Consider the following 22,958-nt stretch of genomic DNA (forward strand, 5'->3'; position numbering starts at 1 on the left):
GTTTATTCACCGTCAGAGGCTGAACATGCAGATCATCTACGTGTAGTGCTTAGAGTTCTTCGAGATAGAGAGTTATATGCGAAGTTTTCTAAGTGTGAGTTCTGGCTGAACTCTGTGGCTTTTCTTGGTCACATTATTTCAGATGAAGGCATTAGAGTGGATACTCAAAAGATTGAGGTTGTAAGGAATTGGCCAAGGCCCACGACACCAACAGAGATACGTAGTTTCTTGGGTCTGGCAGGATATTATAGGAGGTTCGTAGAGGGATTTTCTTCTCTTTCAGCCCCACTAACCAAGCTGACTCAAAAATCAGCTAAGTTTCAGTGGACGGATGCATGTGAGCGGAGTTTTCAGATATTAAAGGACAAGTTGACCTCAACACCCGTCTTGACTCTTCCAGAGGGAACAGATGGCTATGTGATATATTGTGATGCTTCAGGTATTGGGTTGGGTTGTGTATTAATGCAACACGGTAAGGTTGTTGCTTATGCTTCTAGACTGAGAAAGTACGAGAAGAATTATCCAACCCATGATCTTGAGTTAGCTGCGATGATCCATGCTTTGAAAATGTGGAGGCACTACTTATACGGTGTCCATGTTGATATCTATACCGACCATAAGAGCCTCCAGTACATCTTTAAGCAGAAGGACTTGAACTTACGTTAGAGGCGATGGCTAGAGTTGCTAAAAGATTATGATGTTGATATTCTGTACCATCTTGGGAAGGCCAATGTAGTAGCCGATGCTCTTAGTCATAAGTCCATGGGTAGTTTATCATATGTGCAGCCAGAGAAAAGAGAGATAGTCCGTGAAGTTCGTCAGTTAGCTAGCCTTGGAGTTCGGTTGTTAGACTCAGGTGATACAAGAGTTACTGTCCAGGATACATCGATGTCATCTTTGGTAGCTGAGATAAAGGAGCGTCAGTACGAGGATCCTATTTTAGTTCATTATCGAGATACGGCTCCTCAGAAAGAAAAGACACCCTTTGTGATTACAGGGGATGGAGTACTCAGGTATCGAGGTAGATTATGTGTTCCTAATGTTGCAGGGCTTCGTCGGCAGGTTATGGGGGAAGCCCACTATTCTCGCTATTCTATTCATCCGGGCACAACAAAAATGTATCATGATATCAAGGAAGTGTATTGGTGGGATGGTATGAAGAAGGACATAGCGGAGTTTGTCGCTCAGTGTCCAAATTGCCAACAAGTTAAGATAGAGCACCAGAAGCCCGGAGGTTTATTGCAGGCTATTGAGATTCCGACATGGAAATGGGAGGTAATTAATATGGATTTCATTAAGGTTTGCCCCGTACTCAGTGGAAGTATGATTCAATATGGGTCATAGTTGATAGGCTTACAAAGTCAGCCCACTTCCTACCTGTCAGAACTACTTATTCAGCTGAAGATTATGCGAAGCTCTACCTTAGAGAGATTGTACGACTTCATGGGGTTCCTACAACTATTATTTCAGATAGAGGGGCACAGTTCACAGCTAACTTCTGGAGATCTTTCCAGAACGGATTGGGGACTCAGGTGAGTCTTAGTACCGCATTTCACCCGAAGACAGATGGGCAGGCTGAGTGTACTAGACAGACACTTGAAGATATACTGAGGGCTTGTATTGATTTCTGAGGTAGCTGGGATGATCATTTGCCTCTTATTGAGTTTGCATATAACAACAGTTACCATTCCAGTATTCAGATGGCTCCTTATGAAGCTTTATATGGGCGGAGATGTAGATCACCCATAGGATGGTTTGATGTTGGAGAGAATCAGCTAGTAGGCCCAGATTTAATACAACAAGCGGTTGACAAAGTGAAAGTGATTCAAGAAAGGTTACTAGCGGCACAGAGTCGACAGAAATCCTATGCAGATAATCGGCGACGTAAGTTAGAGTTTGAGGTAGGCGATTGGGTCTTCCTGAAGATCTCGCCTATGAAGGGAGTGATGAGATTTGGCAAGAAGGGTAAGTTAAGCCCTCGATACATTGGGCCATATAGAATCATTCGTACAGTGGGTAAGGTAGCATATGAGTTAGAGCTACCTTCTGATCTGGAGTCTGTACATCCAGTATTCCATGTGTCCATGCTCCGTAAGTGCATAGGAGATCCCTCGAGAGTTGTACCGATAGATGATGTCCAGGTAACTGAGCAATTATCATATGAGGAAATTCCTGTGGCTATATTAGATAAGCAAGTCCGTCAACTACAGACTAAGGATGTGGCTTCTGTTAAAGTGCTCCGGAGGAATAATAATGTTGAAGAAATGACATGGGAAGCAGAAAATGATATGAAGACTAGATATCCACATCTATTCTCATCTTCCGAGGTAGTTCAGACTTCAGGTATGTGATATACTTATAGCTATTTTATTTTGGTCGTGTGAGGCCATGGTTACTATTGTTTTGTGTAGCCCTGTGATTGGTCGTGTGAGGCCATAATGTTGTATATTTTAGCATGTGGCCCTGTGTGGCATTGTATTGGTTTGCTGTGTACAGGTTGGACTGGTATAGTTACAGGGGAGACTCTGCCAAAATTTTTACAACTCATGACTTGTATGAACATTCGAGGACGAATGTTTCTAAGGGGGGGAGAATGTTACGCCTCTCGTTTTCATTGTAAGAAAGTCTATGGCTTCCTAGTTGTGTATACCCTTAGTACGGAGATTTGTACCCGAGTTTTGAGATATTAAGTGCCTTACCTTGCGTATACCGAAGTACAAGTATATGTTCCTTACAATACGATAGGATTAGAAGTTAAACGAATCGAATCAAAATGAATCGGAGCAACTCAGGGAACCAGGGACTAGTGCACTTTGACGGTGCAAAAGGACGGCCCGTCAACATATTGACATGGCGTCCTTTCCCACCGTCAACATGCCGAGGACCTTGAATCTTGGGTGGCGTTGACGGCGAGTCAACGTCGACGGCCGTCGACCCTCTCGTCGACCCTTAAGGCGGTGGAGCTTTATTCCACTTACTATATATATATAGCCAAATCACGTTTTTCCCTTCATTTTTCACTTCCACAACCAGAGATAAACCCTAATATATTCCTCCCAACCTTTCCCAACATATTAGTGAGATTTTAGCAAGATCCGAGCCTCGTGAACCCGAACTAGTGAAGAGAAAGTTGTTCCTAGGGTTCTATTGAAGTTGTTGAGCTTAGGAGTTGGATTTGGAGTTTGATTCCCGGAGTTCCAATTCCTTTAAGGTATGTATATGATTCTTACCTTTGTTATTGAGTTGATTACCAAGAGTTTTAGTGATTTAAAGTGAAGGAAATATAGTTATGAAAGCGGTAAGTTGATTGAGTTTAAAGATGAGATTAGGGGCTGTTTTGGGAGATGTTTTGGAATGGATTTGATTATATTTTGATATGTAAGTATTGGTATTGTTGTTGATGTTTGGGTTGAATTGGAATTTGAAGGATTGTTAAGTTTACAGAGGAAATGTTGTCCGAATTTCGTTAAGTTATAAACTAGTTTAAAGGTTGGAATATAAGCACGTTCTAGTCTAATAGTTGGCATACTTGGTCTTGTGTGTAGATTTGTCAAGCTCGGGACATAAGCATAGTTAGCTTGAGGAGCGGATAAGGTATGTTAAGGCTATCCCTTTTATTCATTTTGGCATGATCCTTATGATACGAACGAAAGAAGTAAACGAGCGAGTTCCAAAGACTCTATTTCTAGATAGTATAGGATTCATTGTATCCTTGATTTCATATGTTTCACATCTATAGCTTCGAGAGGTTTATTATATTGACATACTAGCTTCTTATGCTATTGGGAGATCTTATGTTATCGTAAAAAGTTCAGAGCATCCTTTTACAAGTCTTTCATGCATTTATATATATGTACAACTATTTTTCACATCGCATGACTTATAATTGTGCCGCAAAGTCTCTAACATAATCGTATACCATAACACGCGTATACACCGACTGGAAAAGCCTCCGAGAAAAAGGAGCTCGCCAATCCCGCTGGAACACCTTCTGCTAATGCCTTCAGCTCACAGGGTGTACCGCGTGGTACGAACGATACTCGAAGAAAGGGGGTCGTACGGACTATGTACCGAGTATGTTGGTAAAGAAGCAAAGATAATGAGGCATAAAGCATGAATATAAACATCATGGGATCATAGAATCGAGATAAGGTAAAGAGAGTAACCCGTATACGTGAATGCCCTTTCTAAGGCATGATACCACGCATGAATCCTCCGTTTTTTTCTTTTTTTTTTTAAAAACATTTCTTTTTCGTAGGCATGGAGAATAGAACTCATATCATGTCGCGTCTTGTCACAACATGTCATATCGTATCCTATCATACCATAGCGTATCATATCATATCATATCGTATCATATCATATCGTATCATATCATATCATAGCGTATCATGTCATATCATAGCGTATCATGTCATAGCGTATCATGTCATATCATAGCGTATCATGTCATAGCGTATCATGTCATATCATAGCGTATCATGTCATATCATAGCGTATCATGTCATAGCGTATCATGTCATATCATAGCGTATCATGTCATATCATAGCATATCATGTCATAGCGTATCATGTCATATCATAGCGTATCATGTCATAGCATATCATGTCATGTCATAGCGTATCATGTCATAGCGTATCATGTCATATCATAGCGTATCATGTCATAGCGCCGAACGACGTCGGCTCGCCCACATAGTGCCGAAATACTCCGGCTCGCCCATAAATCCCGCGTCCGGGCATCCCGCGTCCGGGATGATAAGCAGGTACACTGTGGCAATGAAACATGTTTCCCTTCCCTTTCCCCCATGTATCCCTTCCCCCACCCCATGTGCATATACATATCCTTGACGTATTCGTCATATACATTTTCTCCTATCTGGCATCATCCTTGTCATCATAAAATCATGTTCATCGTTTTAGTCATAAAAACTTTCAAAATCATCAAACTTGGTTTTTGGAGAAAAATGAATATTTTGGAAAACATTTGCAAACTTTTAAGAAGGAAAATCATGCCTTAGAACCATTACTCCTAACGTTTGAAAATAAGAACGTTATGGAAGCCTTTAACACGTCTCACGTTATTACATTCGTGTAGAAACGTATCGTCGACATATTCGTTATAGGCATTTCTTCATATTTGACGTCATTGTTATCATTATAAGCCATATTCATCGTTTATGCATAAAGGCTTTCAACCTCTTAAAATTTGGTCCTTGCAACATATGGACATCCCGGAGAACATTTACGAATTTCTCAAAGGAATACTTGCCTTAGAATCCTAGGCTCAATAAAGTTACCTAGCAAGGTTTTGGGACATTCCCGCGCCGAGTGAAAGTTGCATATTCCAAGCTACTTTTTCGATTAAACCTAGAGTTTCTAATTCAATTCTATTGAATGAATAGTGGTCGAATTCAACCTCGGATTTCTAGAAATGGAGTTGTCCCCGAGGTCCGTATCCAAACCTATTATGTCAGGGGACATGCCAAGGAAGGAAGGAGAAGTCTTACATACCTTTTCCGCCTTTTCCGCTACTCCAAACTCGAGCTCTAAATTTGCAGGTAATCTACAATTTGGTCACATTTACCAAACAAGTAATTAGTGCATTATAGAAGTTGAGTTTGAAGTAACACTTGTCTACGAAATTTGAAAGACTTCCCTTATAATTACTCCATCCCACCAAGTTCAACTTGGCCAATTTCAATCAACAACCAAACCAACAACCATCCGGTACAAAATTTAAGAATATTCCAAACAATCCACAAAGTATTCAAGACAATTCAAACAATATGCTATGCAACCCGAAACCTTCCAACTTAATGAATACGACAATAATGCGTTTCTTTCTTTCAAATTCTCATACTACGTCAACAATTCCATACATTACCACATTAGCTTCATAAATATAAGAAAACATACTAGAATCATATTAACTTCCAAAACAGCCCACAACAATTGCAACACCAACATAAGTCATCAAACCTTCATTTCGCATTGTAGAATTCACAATACGACAACCAAATTATATCAAATACAATTAGTCCATCTCTTCCACACAAACAGCCACCATTCGGTCAGCCCTTCAACACACACAACTCCATGCATTTCATCCATTTCAACACATTACGACATGCTCAAAACGTCCATAACAATACCAACCAAACACTAAATAAAGATTGTTCATCACTCCTACATGGTATCATATACTCACGCCACACAACACAACCCCATAACTTCATGAACTTCATTCATTTTACATATACGAAACATGTATAAACACCTACCAAACATGTAAAGGAAGTTAAACCTCACCTTTTCCAATCATCTTCTCCACTCGGCCCAAGACTTGTTTCGCAAGGACGAACAGTTTTCTTGTTCCACCAACTACTCCACGTCGTAGAGGACCCTCTAATTAGTAGGAAAACATGAAGAAACAGATTTTTCATGATCAACAATTCAGGGGCAGTTTCGGCCAGCTCCTTGGCCGTGGCTCTCCCTCTCTCTTTTCTTTCTTTTTCTTGATTTCTCTAGAGCTTAGCAACTTAATGAATATATCTTGCTTGGCCTTCATATATATATATATATATATATATATATATATATATATATATATATATATATGTGTGTGTGTGTGTGTGTGGCACATGGCCGGCCACCCCTTCCTTTCTTTTTTTTTTTTTTTTTCTCCACTTTTCTTCAAATTTCTAGAAATTTCTTTAAATAATACAAGATGACTAATATGATCAACATGTCATCTAATTCCATATATGTATATTTCAAGCCTCCATGTGGCCATGTCCCACCTCACTCTTACTTCATGAAATTTTTAATTTTTTCCATAATGCATTTTTAGTCCCAAATTTTTCCTTAATGCTTCCTTCCAACAAAATCATAAGCCACTTGTCGTAAAACAAAGTCGAGAGATAACCTTGTCCATAACTCTTCGCAACCAACTTAAAAATATTCCGACGTGCAAAATGCGAGATATAACAATATGGCTCGGGTTGTACGTTCCATAGCACTAGCAATTATAGATGATAGATGTATATGATTTTGAAAGAAAGCATGCATATCATACGCCGCAGAGGCACTTTCAGTTATACAGAGTGCACAGACACTTTCAGATATTTGGATTAGCTTTTATGTTTCAGATATCTTTCATGATTCTTATGTACATGTTTTTCTTATGGCTTACATACTCAGTACATTATTCGTACTAACTCCCCTATTGCTCGGGGGGGCTGCGTTCATGCCTGCGACAGTTCGGTAGACAAGATAAGTGGTCCCGGCTCGGCAGGATCGCCATCCAACAAGAAATCGGTGCGCTCCACTTGTTCGGGGGAGTCGCAATTATTTTTTCACATGCCTTTTTTATATGTATATACGGGTATGACGGGGCCCTATCCCTTCCTTTCTATAGCTTTGAATTCCATTAGAGGTCTATAGACAGTTGTATGTAGTTTGGATGCTATGTAGCCTTGTCAGCTCATATTTTGTTGTACAGCATACGTAGCGGCCTAGTCGGCTTGCACTGTTATTTCTAGTATATATATTTACAGGTGGCTGTGAGTTCTTGAGGCAGAGTTCATGATGTTGTTCTTATAGGAGTCAGTATAGTTCAAATATAAGTCATATATGGGCCACCCTGTTATTCAGTGAGATCCAGGTACGAGTATAAGGGTGTCTGATCAGTAGAAGTCAGGCACTCGTCGCGACTCATCAGTTTGGGTCGTGACATATGCAGACCTACATAAAAACACACTATGAATGCATTCATGGCTTCGAAATTTCCAACGGAGGTCTTGTTGACCGAGTCAACACCCGATGCCTCAAAATCAACTTCCCAATCCAAGTCCCAAAATGCACCCGAGTGCATTAGGAGCTGAACCGAATGTACATACAAATTTTAAAAGATCATCCAGACCTCTCGGAATCGACGGATTCCCGAAAAAAGTCCGTTTACCCAAAAGTCAACTATGAGTCAAATTATTTTCACTTAAAAGCCAAATTTTCCAAAACTCACTCCAATGCCTAGGGAACCGTGCCACCTGTCCTCGCGGGTCAAAATAGTACTAATAGGGCTCAGGGTCGGGTCAACGGCGGAAAATGGTTAAAAATGCAATAACGACTGAACGGGTCGTTACTTAAGGTCTAAATGTAACAGTTCAAGTTCAAAGGCAAGAATTCCTACCAATCTTACCTTAACTAAAGTTTTCTCTTCCCAGATTCAAGCTATGACCATGGAAACAACAAAGACAGCTCATCATAGAGTATTTTGATAAATTAGGACACTGATTTACCATTTTTTATTTCTCATCTTACCTTTTTTATCTCTCAGAATTAGGGAACTACTCTCATGATACAGTTAAGAAAAGGTAGATGTCCTCAGTTTTAAGTTTACACCAAATGAAGGACAGATTAGATCAAACCTGTTACACCTCCCGTTTCCATCGCAAGAAAGTCCTTGGCCATGTATGGTTTATACCCTCAGTAAGGGGATCCGTACCCGAATTTTAAGGTATTAAGTGTCTTGCCCTGTGTACTAAAAGTATCAGTAGGTGTTCCTTGCAATTTACGGGATTAGGAGTTAAACGAATCGAATTGTCGCAAGCTAGAATAACTGTGGTAACTAGCAGAAAACTAGTCCCCTTTGACGGACCGTCGATGTGTCGACGGTGGCGTAAATCCAGCCGTCGACACGCCAACCCTCTCTAATTCTCAGGTGGCAGATTGTCGGCGCCAGTCGACGGACCGTCGACATGTTGACGGGCCGTCGACTCACACGTCGAACCACCCCCATTTGGAACCTTCTTGATCCATCTATATATTTGGCCCTCACGTTTTATTTTCATTATTTTCCACTTCCAAATCAGAGAAAGCCCTAGAATATTCCTCTCTATATTTTCCACCATCATAGTGAAGATTTAGCAAGATCCGAGCCCCGTAAGCCCGAGCTTGTGAAGGGAAAGTTGCTCCTAGGGTTCTATTGGAGTTGTTGAGCTTTGGAATTGGAAGTTGATCTTTGATCCTTGGAACCCTAGACTTCTCAAGGTATGTATATGATTCCTACCTTTGTGTTTAAGCTAATTACCAAGAGTTTTAGTAGTTTTAAGTAAAGAGGATTATAGTTATGGAAGTTGTAAGTGGAATAAGGGTAGAATTGGGCTTGAGGGCTATTTTGAGGGATTATTTGGAGTAGAATTGATGGTATTTTGATGTGTAAGTATTGATATGGTTATTGTTAATATTGTTGTTGATATTTAGGTTAAATTGGAAACCGAGGGATTATTGAGTTATGAAGGAGATGTTGCCCGAACTTCATTAAGTTCCTTTTTCACTTGATTGAATAGTAAATGTTATAAAAAGGGGATAATTGTGGCCTATGGTATCTTGGTTGTAGACTTACGAGCTCAAGAAGTAGACGTTGGACGATTAGATACGTTTCAAGGTATGTAAGGCTAACCCTTCTTTCAAAGGCATGATTTCTATGTTATGATTCCATATGTGCTCTCCACATTACTTTTACTCCTAGAAATGCTAGAAGTTCCTCATTCTCAAGAGTCCTACGATGACTCCACGATTAGCATAACCCAAGCCTAAAGCTTAGACGATTTTACGATGTAAATGAGCTTACCATATGATTATTGATTTCGTTCTCACAATTGTCCTTACCTTATGCTATTGTTCCTTGAAAGTGAGATAGGAGGATGATGATTATGTTAAGGATTCTAAATCTAGAGAAGCCAAGTTTAAAGCTCTTGATGCTTTTAAGTCACTATTGAGGTTGTCACTTGATTGTCGATTATATCCTTTGACGTCGATCTCACCTTATGATAGTTGTCCTTTCAAGGTGAGACCTAACTATGATGATGACTCCATAATGACACATCGGAAGTTACCGACTTGATGTCACCCGGTAGAGTTGTACTATTTCTCTCGGATATCTATGTATGCTATATATGTATGTAATTATGTTGTGAAATCGAGCTTATATAGCCGGGTATGATATCTATTGCGCGCATACCACTGCAGTTGGGTAAAAACAATACCGAGCCTTGTTATGGCCCAGTACAGGTAAGATCGAGCCTTGTTATGGCCGGGTACAGGTAGGACTGAGCCTTGTTATGGCCGGGTACAGGTAGGATCGAGCCTTGTTATGGCCGGGTATAGACGATACCGAGCCTTGTTACTACCGGGTATGGATGACACCGAACCTATATGATCGAGTATGGTATCAGTATATGTACATGTATGAAATGTTTTCTTCAAAGGAAGGTTACATAAGTATAATGCACGTCTTAAGAGGTACTATGAGGTATAAATGATTCATTTAGTTTATGTTATTCTTCATACTATTTTCATGTTACTATTCATGTCTTACACACTCGGTACATTATCCATACTGACTCCCCTATTGCTCGGGGGGAGGGGGCTACGTTCATACCCGCAGGTACCGATAGATAGACGGACGATCCAGCTTAGTAGGATTTCCCCTCAGCTGTTGTCGGTGCGCTCCACTTGATCCGGAGTTGCGGACCATTTTGGTATGCTATTTTGAGACGTATATGCATGTAAATGTATGGGTATAACGGGGGCCTGTCCCGTCCTTTCTACAGCTTTATTCTAGTAGAGGTCTGTAGACAGTTGTACGTATTTGATAGATGATGTAGCCTTGCCGATTTTATTTCTTTTGTGTACAGTATATGTGGCAGCTCAGTCAGCTCGCATTGTTCTTTCAGTATATGTATGTACGGATTGCACAGAGTGCATGATGTCATTCTTTCATGAGTCAGTATCAGTTCGGTTTGAGTTATATATGGGCCCTTATTGTTCGGTATTGTCCAGATACGAGTATAGGGGTGTTTGGTCACTAGAGATCAAGCGCTCGTCACGGCTCATCGGTTTAGGTCGTGACAAAATCCTCCCTCTATAAGAATTGCACATAATCATTCAAAGTCAGACAAAACTTCACAACACACTCAATCTTACCAGTTCAGGAAATCACATAGAGGGATCATCCATATTTAAGTAAGTTGACTCTTGGTACAGGATCAGCTAACTATAGTTCACAAGGTTTATCCTACTTCTAAAAATGATTAACAAGAAATTTAGTTCAGATATCTAATGACCAAATGAGGTATTCACATTGGAACTGGACAAGCAATAGATACCATTTATACTTCAACTGTTATATTTTCTCAAATGACTCAAGGTCTATTCTCAGCAATCATAACCAATCCTGAATTTTAACTCCAAGCAGTATCCTTCTAAACTTAAGCTCACTTTAGCATTTTTCTCTCAATTCAGTCTTACTCAAGTAAATAATCAAGACAAAGGATGAATTATTACACTAGTGGACTTAAGCCAAGAAGAACTACATTTAAATGTGATTTGTAAAGTACTGCTGATTAATCATGATCATATGTTTACTACAAATAACTACAAACCAACACAACATCATTAAGATATCAACTTAAGCTAAGCATGCTCACATTAGTAACTTCAACAAATCATTACTCAACTAAACAAGGAAGATTACAGGCGAATGATCACAAAATGACTTCAAACTAAACATAGCTCAAATTAGTAATACATAACAGTCAAGCTAAGTAGAGGAAAACTAAAGAAAATAATATTAAGGTAGATTAACTAAGCATAACAATATTCCTAAATCAAACATATCGTCATTCAAGCTCAAACAAAGGAAAATATAAAGAAGCAATAACAAGATAAAATGTTACCTTTTTTATGCGTAGCCGTGTCAAGAGTTGAACTTGGAGCCTTTAATGCTTCCAATCCCAGGACTCAGCCACACACACATAGAAAAAGAAACAATTTTAGAACTAGGGAAAGACTTTGCTTTTAAGGCTAAGTCTGAAAATTTTACTAAAAAGCTTGAATTCGAGTTAGAACTCAAGATTCAAGCTCTGGCAGGTCGTAAAAACTTATCAAATTGTGAGGGTTGGGATTCTATTTATAGAACCCCAAAACCTAAGAACAACGATGTGGGACAAGTAGTTTTTCTAGATGCAAAACACTTAATTTATGAAATTAACGACTAGGATTTAAAGCAAACATGCATATATGGTTAGATTTTCTCCATTTTAAGTCGATCCGAACCAATACTTCATGAACCAATGAGAATTAAGCCTTTAAAATTCTAAAATAACAACATCACTGCTAGGATCTGCAATATTTGACTTAGAAAAGTGGAAAAAAAGGTGGTTTTACCTTGTATAGGTGATGTTTGGTAGAAATCGGAGGAGAGAGATGGGCTGCATTAAATGCCTTGCCAAAACGAACCATGGCAAGGCCTGGAAGCACTACAATCCTCTGAAACATTGCCATTTTTGGTGAGGAGAGAGAAGCTTTTAAGTGCGGCGTGATTAGGGTTTTAGGGTAAAAGGGAAAGGGAGGAGAGAGGAAAGTGTAGTGGTGCGTTTGGTATGAGGAAATGTGGGAAATGAGGATAGAATGGGGTATTACCCCTCGTATTTATGATTTGGGCTGGGTCATGCCCTGGTGTTGGGCTGGACTCGGTCCGTTTCACTTATTCATTGATGGGCTGATCTTTATACATGTATATACATGTGATATACATGTATAGTACATGTATATCCGTGTATATATGTGCATACGTACCTGATTTTGATGCTCGTTTAAATATATAACCATAGGTAAGAAGAAACTAATTAGCCTAGACTCTTAATCGTAATTAGGAAGCTAATTGAACAAATAAAGGTTAATTTTGCAATTATGGGCTTAATTGATCTTAATCTGATTGACCATTCCAATTATAACCTGTTTGGCTTAATTAGATAATTGCAATAGTGACCCTGATTAACTTTAATCTAATTAATTATTTTAATTATGGCCCTTCTTAGCCTAATTACCCAACTAAAGTTAAATTACACTAACAGCCCTAATTACTTTGACCCAATGAAATTGGTTGTTTCAATTAAGGCCATTAAGAGCCTATTTTTGCGAAAATGAGTCCAATTGCCTTAAACCATGAATTGGTTAGTTCAATTGTGGCCATAACAGAAACAATTAAACAATTAAAAATCATTTTTCAATAATGCCCATAATCATAATTAAATTCTAGAAATAATTATGATCAATTCTAACAAATAATGCCAATGCGTGTTAGATATCTGAGAATTAAGGATTGGGGGGTAAAATGGTAAATTCTTTTAGTTAATAAAATTCCTTGGATTAAAGGGAATAAATATATTTCTAATTTTATTTTTGACAATTTAAACTATCAAACAAATAATTATTTGAAATTGCTTTTCTTTGATTAAATCTAACGAATATCTTATAAATGTCACAAAACATACCCATTAATTCCTAAATGATTTATAATATTATAGAAATTATCTTACCCCATAAGAATGGTAAAATATTTAACTAAATAATTTTTGTAAAATCATTTTGACCTCTAAAAATGCATGGTTCATTTTGTTTATCCTCCAAGGACTATGAATAATTAAAATAAATTACGGGAGGTCAAAAATTAGGTGTCATCTGCACAAAATTTAAACAAAAAAGGGTCATCCTTAAAATAGTTCTTTACCTCACATTGAAGTCTCCTTTCCTGTTCATAGCTCAAATCTTAGGGCAACCATCCGCTAACTAAGTAGTTGGCGACATCGGCATACCACGGTGGCTTCTCAGATACTGAGGCAATAGAGAACAATCGCTCATCAGGGAACTCTTCATTGATTGGTACATTCTCATAGGGAGGCTTTTCAAGCCTTGATAGATGATCAGCGACTTAGTTCTCTGTGTCGTTCCTATCCATTATTTGCAGATCGAATTCTTCTAGCAGGAGAATCCATCTTAAGAGCCTCGTTTTCACCTCTTTTTTATTTAGCAAATATTTAAGATCAAAATAATCTGTGTGTACTATCACTTTTCTCCCAATCAAATATGATCTGAACTTGTCAAAAGCAAAAACCAGTGCAAAGAGCTCTTCCTCAGTTGTTGCATAATTCACCTGGGCATTATTGAGAGTGCAGCTAGCATAGTAAATTGGTCTGAATATGTTATCTCTCTTCTGTCCCAGCATTGCTCCCACTACAAAATCGCTTGCATCGCACATAAACTTGAACGATTGATTCCAATTAGGAGTTACTATTATAGGGGCACTAGTGAGCTTCTCTTTGACCAAATGGAACTATCTCAACAATCAACGATGAATGTGAATGTCGCATCTTTTCTGAGCAAAGCAGTCATAGGCTTAGAAATACAAGAAAAGTTCTGAATGAATCTTCTGTAAAACCATGCATGTCCTAGAAAGCTTCTGATGCTTTTCACTGATGTCAGTGGTGGAAGTTTGGAAATGATATACACCTTTTCTTTGTCCACCTCTATACTATCTGCTGAAACTTTATGCCCCCGTACAATTCTTTCCCTAACCATGAAGTGACATTTTTCCCAGTTCAGGACCAGGTGAGTCTCCTTGCAACGCTTCAAGCCTGACTCGAGATTATTCAAAAAGCTATCAAAGTCTTCACCAAACAAGGTGAAATTATCCATGAAAAGCTCTAAGCACTTCCCATTCAAATTAGAAAAAAATTGACATCATGTACCTCGGAAAGTAGCTAGTGCATTACACAACCCGAACGCCATTCTTCTGTAAGCAAATATTCCTGAAGGACATGTAAAAGTAGTTTCCTCCATGTCTTCTGGAGCAATGGTATCTTGTTGTACCCCAAATATCCATTAAGGAAACAACAAAACCCTTGTCCAACAACTTTCTTGAGCATTTTATCAATGAAAGGAAACGGAAAGTGATTCTTCCGAGTTGCATCATTTCATCTCCTATAGTCAATACACACACTCCATCCGGCGACATTTCTCATTGGGTTCAATTCATTATTCTCATTCTTTACCACAATTATCCCTCTTTTCTTAGGCACAACATGGATTGAGATGATCCACATACTGTCAGAAATAGGGAATACGATTCCTGTATCTAGAAGCCTGGCCACTTCCTTTTGTATAACCTCTTCTAACTTCTCTTTCTAGTTTCCTTGTGGTTTTACCACAGGTTTACTATTTTACTCCAAAAGGATTTTATGGATGCACAAAGCAGGATTAATTCCCTGAATGTCAGCTATCACCCATCCAATAGCCTTCTTGTACTTTCTCAGAACATAGATCAACTTCTTCTCTTGTTACCCTGTCAGATAAACAAAAATGACCATCGAAAAACTATCAGGAGGTTCTAGAAAAACATACTTCAGGTGTGTGGGAAGGACTTTGAGCTCCAAGTTTGGTTTGCATCCCTCCTTCATTAATTCTCTTTCATTTACCTCCTGTTCATCAGAATCTAGATCCTCAGCTTCCTTCCTGACCTGTGGATCTTCATCCTCTATAGTGCTAGATTGAGTGATGCACCTTTTTAATGAGTTATCTACCAACTTGTAATGCTTTTACTCTTCTGCTAAATCAATCATAACGTCTATCTTAAAACATGAGTAGACATTTTCCTCGTCTTTAGGGAATTACATCATCTTCTTCATGTTGAAAACCACTTTTTCTTCCCCAACTCTAAGCATAAGTTGCCCTTCATACACATAAAGGATTTCTATGCCTATAGCTAAGAACATTCTCCCGAGAATTAAAGGAACCTCCTTACTCTCTTCCATGTCTACCACAATAAAGTCGTCGAAACACGAACTTGTACACCCAAACCTGAACATCTTTAATTTTACATTCGGGAATAATGGTAGTTTGGTTTGCCAACTGTAAGGATACCGGTATAGACTTGATGATTTCAAGCTCCCCTTCAATCTTTCTGAAAATGGACAAAGGCATTAGATTTATCGAAGCACCTGAATCACACAAAGCTTTGTCAAATCGAATGCATCCTAAAGAGCAAGGAATTGTAAAACTCTCAGGGTCACCATATTTCTTAGTAAGTTTATTCTGGAGGATGGCACTACATTGGGCGTTCAACTTGACCACAAAGATTTCTTCTAATTTCCTCTTGCTTGAAAAAATATCTTTCAAGAATTTAGCACATGCAGGGATCTGACAGATGCAATTGTCCGAGCATGTAAAGGAATTTCCCTCTTCAGCTTTTGAGGAAAAGTCAATGCAGGTCTGTCTTTGTTAGCTTCAAATTCTCCCTTTTCTTTCCCTGTTCCACCTTATATTACTCCCTCTTCAACTGGAATACTTGAAATTTTTTGCTCATTTTGTGTCCCATCTTGTCTCTTCATCACTTCAGCTTTTGACTTTTTACCAGAATCCTTCAGCATCTTTCCGCATCGTAGAGTCATTGATTTCACTTTCTTTAGATTCTTCTTTGTGTCACTGGGAAGTGTTCCTATAGTTCTCTCAGACAACATAGTGTCCATTTGACCCATTTGTTTCTCCAAGTTTCGAATAGCATAATTTTGAATTTCAAACCTGTCGTTTGTCTTAGTTATGAATGTGTTATGGTCTGGTAATAAATGTCTTCATCACATCCTCCGAACTTGGCTGATTTGATTTGAGGTTGTTAATTCTGCTATTGCTTCCTTTGTTGATTCTTGTAGCCTAATTGTGTTTGTCCTTGACCTCTAGGATTATTTTGCTGCCATTGGTTAAGACTACCATTGGCTGAACTCCAAGAAAATTTGGGATGCCTCTTTCCCGTGGCATTGAAGTTGGTTCCCCCTTGGTAATTACCTCTATTAAAATTTCTGGCAGCATTTACTTCTTCTTCTTAAATCGGGCCCTGTTTACACTCATGAGTTGGGTGTCCAAATCCGCAAAAATCACATCTTACCGGCGGCTCTGCTTGACCTTGAGCTACTGTCAGTTGTTTCACATCTTTGGCAATAGAAGAAATTTAAGTCTGCAGTGTGGTGTATGCATCCACCTGATTTACCCCAGCTACCTTTCTTCGTCAGTACAATCTGCAAGCCATTGGTTGGCATCTTAGGGTAGTTCATTCAAAATTTAAATGGATTAATTATGCATTTTCTTCATAAGAGGACCTCCCAATGGGTTGTTCAATATCCTCCAAGATGCTGGTGTCAAGCCTTCCAGAAATTTGTCAATTGCATCCAGGGCTCTATTCCATTGTCAGGGCATCGTCTCAGTAATTCTTTAAACCTTTCCCACGCTTCAAACACAGTTTCGGATTCAAGTTGTCTAAAGTTGTTTATTTATTTCCTCATTCTCGTTGTTCTTTCCGGTGAAAAGTACTTGTCAAGGAACTTAGTCATCATTTCCTCCCATGTGCGAATTGATCCTGAAGGTAAACTTCTCAGCCAAATTTTCGCGTCGTCTTTTAGAGAGAAAGGAAATGCCCTCAACTAAATTACATCGTCTGACGCCCCATTGTAGTGAAATGTGTTCATGATTTCATCAAAATCTATTAGGTGACTAATTGGATCTTCATTCTGCTTCCCTATGAACACAATTTTTTGAATAGCTTGAAGAACATTGTGCTTAATTTCAAAATTGTTGGCTGCAACATGTGGGCATCTTACACTCGATTGCATCTCATTGTAGTTTGACCTGGTATAATCTCTAAGAAATCTTCCATCCCTTGCCGAGTTTGATCAAATTGACAGGAGGGTGATTATTTCGTTGGTTTCCAACCTCCTCCCTGTCACCATACACAAGAGTAGGAAGTGGACTATTTTTGCGATTGGGGTTGTGTGGAACCTCGATAGCAGCTCTTCTTCTGTATGATCCATGAGGTTTTGACTAGATGACTGCCCAGAGACCCTTTCCGCAAGTTCCTTCCTCACGAGATGTAATGACTTTTCTAACTATGGATCGTATTAAATGATTTGCTGTGATGAAGATCGTGTCATACACCAGAGTTAAAAGTAGAACCTGTTACCTACAGTCAGAGAAAAATTGACCGGTTAAGTGTAACTAAAATAAAATAAAGTAAAAGCCTGAATTAATACACGAGATTCTATTTGAATAATATTTGTTGTCAATCCCCGGCAACGGCGCCAAAATTTGACTAGTGCAAAATTCAACATTATTTTCTTAAGTGCTTCGCTTGTCAAAGATAGTATAGAATAATTATCGTCTTCACAAGGATTGGTGAAATTAATATTTCAAACAAGACCTTGCTCAGTATTACTCAGGAAATAAAATCTTTAGAGTTTTGTGTGTTAAACCACGGGTAACAATTAACTATCAAGCTTAAATGGTAATGGGAACTTAGAGTTTCGATTCAAAGATTTACTATCAATGGGAGAAATAGAGCAACATGACAAGGATGGTGCCAAAGAAGTATTCAGGGTTAACAATCTTTTAAGGCTCGTTGACTCTTTCGATTCCAACGAATTATTTGCGATATTCCACTCTTCTTTAGAATGAACTTAATATCTTCAAGTTATACTAATTAAAACTCAAGAGGATGTGCTAGAACTAATCTAATGAACTTCATAGAAGGAAAACATCTCTCGAATATTTTCTTGTCTTGATTTCAAGAATAATTTAATAAGCTCTTTCGATTACTAAAAAGAATTGAACTTCAACAATAAATAATCACATAAATAATCACTAAAGTAATTCTCTTTCGATTAAATTAAAGTAATGAATAAGTTGCATAATGTTCAAAACTCCTTTAGAAAATTCTAGCAAAATAATATCGTCAACCCTTACATAAGTCTCAAAACACCATGTTTGTCAAAAATCTAAGATAAACTGCTCCATAATAGTCGCGATAAGCATAATAGAAGAAGAAGGAAAACTAGAAACCATTACAACCAAATTTCGATCCAAACAACTGTATTGAATCGATTGAAGAAAGTAGTGAAAACGTCAAAAACTTCCAGCTTCCAAGAGTCTCGTTCCCAAAACTAGCATAACCTAATTAGATTAGCTAAAACATTATATAGTCCCAGGGGTTTGTCCGTAAAATGCCAAAATTAGCCTCGAATTAAAACCCCTCGCTCGCACGCTGCGATCGCATAGCAGGACAGCCCTTTGCACAACTTCTTAGCACACAATTTCTTGTCACTACTTCCTCTACAGATATTTCTCGTCACTACTTCCTCTACGCGAAGTCTTGTGTGGTGATGCTTCAGGCTACACGATCGGGCGGCCTTTTCCTTCAATTTTCAGCTTGTTTCTCCTTCAATTCTGTCTTGTTTGTCAAGTTCGATTTAATTCGACCCACATAACAAACGATGCAATTCAACACCATCACACGCATAATATCACTATCTTCACATGAAAAACACATAATATATGCTCATAAAACTCGAGGAATATATAACCATCAGTCGGATGCCAAAGCATGTTAGTCGCAATTGGGGACGACGATTGCGATGGGTCGGGTTTAAGTCGGGTCGCATTCGCGAGAGGTCCTTCGCGATCGCGAAGAAGGACCCCTGAGCAGCATTGTTTTATTCCCAAAAATGTTATTTGACATTTCATTTCATATCTTGAGCTAGAGACATCGATTTTGGGAGATTCTTGAAGGGATTTTCCAGTTTCACCACGGGCGTAAGAATCTAACCTCCCGTTTACTAATTAATCATGTAATCACGGATTTTAGCATTCTAAATCATTATTTGGGTTGGAATTGGGATTTCAAATCCTAAAGTTGAAATTATACTGTCACACCCCGATCTTACTAGGGTGTGATGGGCACCCGACCCCATATTCGGAGCCGAGCGAACACGCTAACTCTTATTACACATATAAACTTATGAATCAGTTAGAAATGAATACATAAAAAAAAAAATTTCATAAGTAAAATCTGACATCATACAAGATTCGTGACACGAAACATAATAACATATCGGTACAACGGAGCCGCTTTCGGACGACAACTGAACACCCGCGACTGCGTACGCAAAGTCTCTAACCGATCAAAGCATCATAGCATCTATACTCGACTCGGAAGCACTCGGGACAAGTGGAGCCTACCAACTCTCTTTGGAACATCCTCTATGCTAGACTCGGCTCATCCGGGTATACCCGTGCGGCATGAAACGCCCCCCGAAGAAAGAGGGGTCGGTACGAGCTATGTGCGAGTATGTAAGGCGAGAATAGCAACATAGTAAGAGATATAAGCATGAATAATAACAGAATATCATATCGTGAGGTAAAGGAATAACCGTACATATGAACCATAAGCTATAGGAAACATAGAACATATCATAGGATAGCGAGGAGTAACTTTGTGCATATAAGTGCCCACAGGGGCGGATGCCGTACATGCTTATCTTTCTCTAAAAAAAATATTTCTTTCGTATATACGAGAAAATAGAACATATTATATTGCCGGCGTCGGCGACCGATCCATTTAACCATAAATATATATATATATATCCCGCGTCGGGCATCCCGCGTCGGGATGATATCAAGTCAAGTACGGATACATGTACCGTGTGTATATCCCAGCGTCTATAGCGCTCTGCCCTTTTCCCCATCTTCCCCATATACATATAAATACCTATATATCATACCATAGCATGCAGGGGAGCCCAAAGGAAAGCTATAACTCGATCGGAGTGACGTAAGGTCGGTAACCTCCGATTATATTATGGAATAACTATGGGCGCTTGTCTCGCCTTGAAGGAGCAATAAATATAGGGTGAGACTATTAATGAAGTAATATCATGAGAAAACATAAAGCAAGATCATAAGGCGTCGTTTCGTATACTTTGGAACCTTTAAAAAAATAGTCATCATTCATGAATAGAGTTGAGAATTCAGAAAATAGCTCAACGTTCTCATATCATTACTGAAATCATAAACTTGGAACTTTCAATCATGGAACCATCATATAAACATTTTCTTCCTTGACATCATCCATGTCATTGTAGAACATATTCATCGTCCTCGTCATAGAGCTTACTTTGTCATAAATCTTTGTTTTGGGAAAAAATACGGGCACTTTGGAAAACATTTACGAGCTATCAGAGAAGAAGAATCATGCCTTGGAATCACTAGATTGGTTAAAGCACTATTGTTTAATAATCGGAATGATAACCAAAAGTTTTCCTTTAATTTTAGTGCGGAAACAAGTCAAATAGAACAAAAGGAGAGAATTCGGGAGTAGCGGGCCCACCTCGGGTCAATAGAGGTGGCGTACACCAAACTACATACAATAAGCTTCTTGGGGCCATTTATGAGGGTTTTATTGTAGTCCGGTTTCGTTTGACAAGTTATAGATGTTGGGTGCAGTTATTCAATAAAATGTGAAGAACTTAATTCAATTCTATTGAATGAAAAAGGGCTAATTTCAAACTCGGATTTCTAGAATTGGAGTGGTCCCCGAGGCACGTATCCAAGCCTATTACGTCTAAGACATGCCAAAGAAGAGAGGGTGAAGCCTTACGTACCTTTTTCGCCTCTTACGCCACTCCAAACTCGAGTTCCAAATTCGCCAAAATCTACAATTTGGTCACATTTGCCAAACATTAATTTGAGCATTGTAGAAGTTGAATCTTAAAGTAACACTTGTCTACCGAAATTTCGGCAGCACTTCCCCTGTACATACACCATCCCCAAAAAATTCAACTTGGCTAATTTTAATCAACAACAATCCGGGAATTCAACCCGGCCAAACCATCAACAATACCAACAATTATTCTAGCAACACTTCAACATTCAATTCAAAACGCGTACTAACATTTGTAACTTCTTTCTACAAACTTTAACGACTTTCAATTACATTCAATTCATAATTGCTTACATGTTTAAGTTCGGATCCGCAACCACCCAAACTATATTCAAGAATTCTTCAAACCATCTATACAATATTCATATAATCCAATTCATATGCTATGCCACCCAATTTCTTCCAAATGGAGTAACAACAACAACAACATATTTTCTCCTTCCAAATTCATGAACTATACTAACAACCCATACACTAGCAATATTGTTTTCCATATATGTAAGAAATAATATTATGATTACATTGGCTTCCATAACCACTCTCAACACTTGCCACTTCAACCAACACTATCAACTTCCATTGCCAACATATAATTCATAACATCCACAAACAAAACACTAAATAAAATCATTAAACCATTGTTCTCACCACTACACATATACACGGCCATATTACTACTACACGGCCACATTCACAACACACATTATTTTCATAGTTTTCATTCATTTCTCCACACTACAACATTCACAACATCCATAATACATAAAGAAGATTGAATTCTTACCTCTTCTTCTCGATTTCTCAACTTGGCTAAAGTTGTCAACTTGCAACAAAAGAAAAATTCTTGCTTCAACAACTATATCATGTTAAAGAGCATCCTTGAATTGGTAGGAATACATGAAGAAACAATTTTTTTGGACAAGATTTCATGGAGCCAAATTTCCATGGTTATGGCCGAATATGGCCTTATTTTCTCCTTCTTCATTTTTTTTGTTCTTTCTTTCTCTCTTGAATAAAATGATGACCACCCTCACATATATATACATATAATTCCTACACTCATGTGAGGGGCACATGCCCTTTCTAAATTTCTCTAGAAATTTCTCTTTTTTTTTTGTTGAATTTATCAAAGATGACTAATTATTTGTCATCATCTTTTCTTCTTCTTTTTTTTTTTTTTTTGTCACATGGCCAATATGGCCCCTTCTTGGAACTTTCATGAACCTTATGCGAAATTTCCATTTTACCTCGAATTTTCCTCAATATTACCATTTTGCCCTTAGCGCTTCCACATTATTTCCATGAACCATTTTGCGAATTCCTCTTTTTACCCTTAACCTTTCTCAATATTTCCATACTACCAATGTTCATAAATAATATTTATAACCAACTTGTATATTAAAATACATTTGGAAGATGGTCATTCCCTTAACTTACCACGACCACCGTGAAATATCCGAACGCACAAAACACGGGATATAACATCAATCCTTGAAGCCGAATTGAAGTAGCATTTGAGTCATTTTTGGGATTTCCTTTTGTGTCGAAATTATATTTTTGCCCTCCAGAGCTCGGA

General features: G+C 38.4%; 1 non-coding gene across 1 annotated transcript; it reads left to right on the forward strand.

Moving 5' to 3' along the window:
- Positions 1-17,073: 17,073 nt before the first annotated feature.
- LOC132058662 (small nucleolar RNA R71) lies at positions 17,074-17,180 on the forward strand. The gene has a single exon (XR_009415382.1). It is a non-coding gene; the product is annotated as a small nucleolar RNA R71 (small nucleolar RNA).
- Positions 17,181-22,958: the final 5,778 nt, after the last annotated feature.

This window comes from Lycium ferocissimum, chromosome 5 (genome assembly GCF_029784015.1).
Source record: "Lycium ferocissimum isolate CSIRO_LF1 chromosome 5, AGI_CSIRO_Lferr_CH_V1, whole genome shotgun sequence".
Lineage (NCBI taxonomy): Eukaryota > Viridiplantae > Streptophyta > Magnoliopsida > Solanales > Solanaceae > Lycium > Lycium ferocissimum.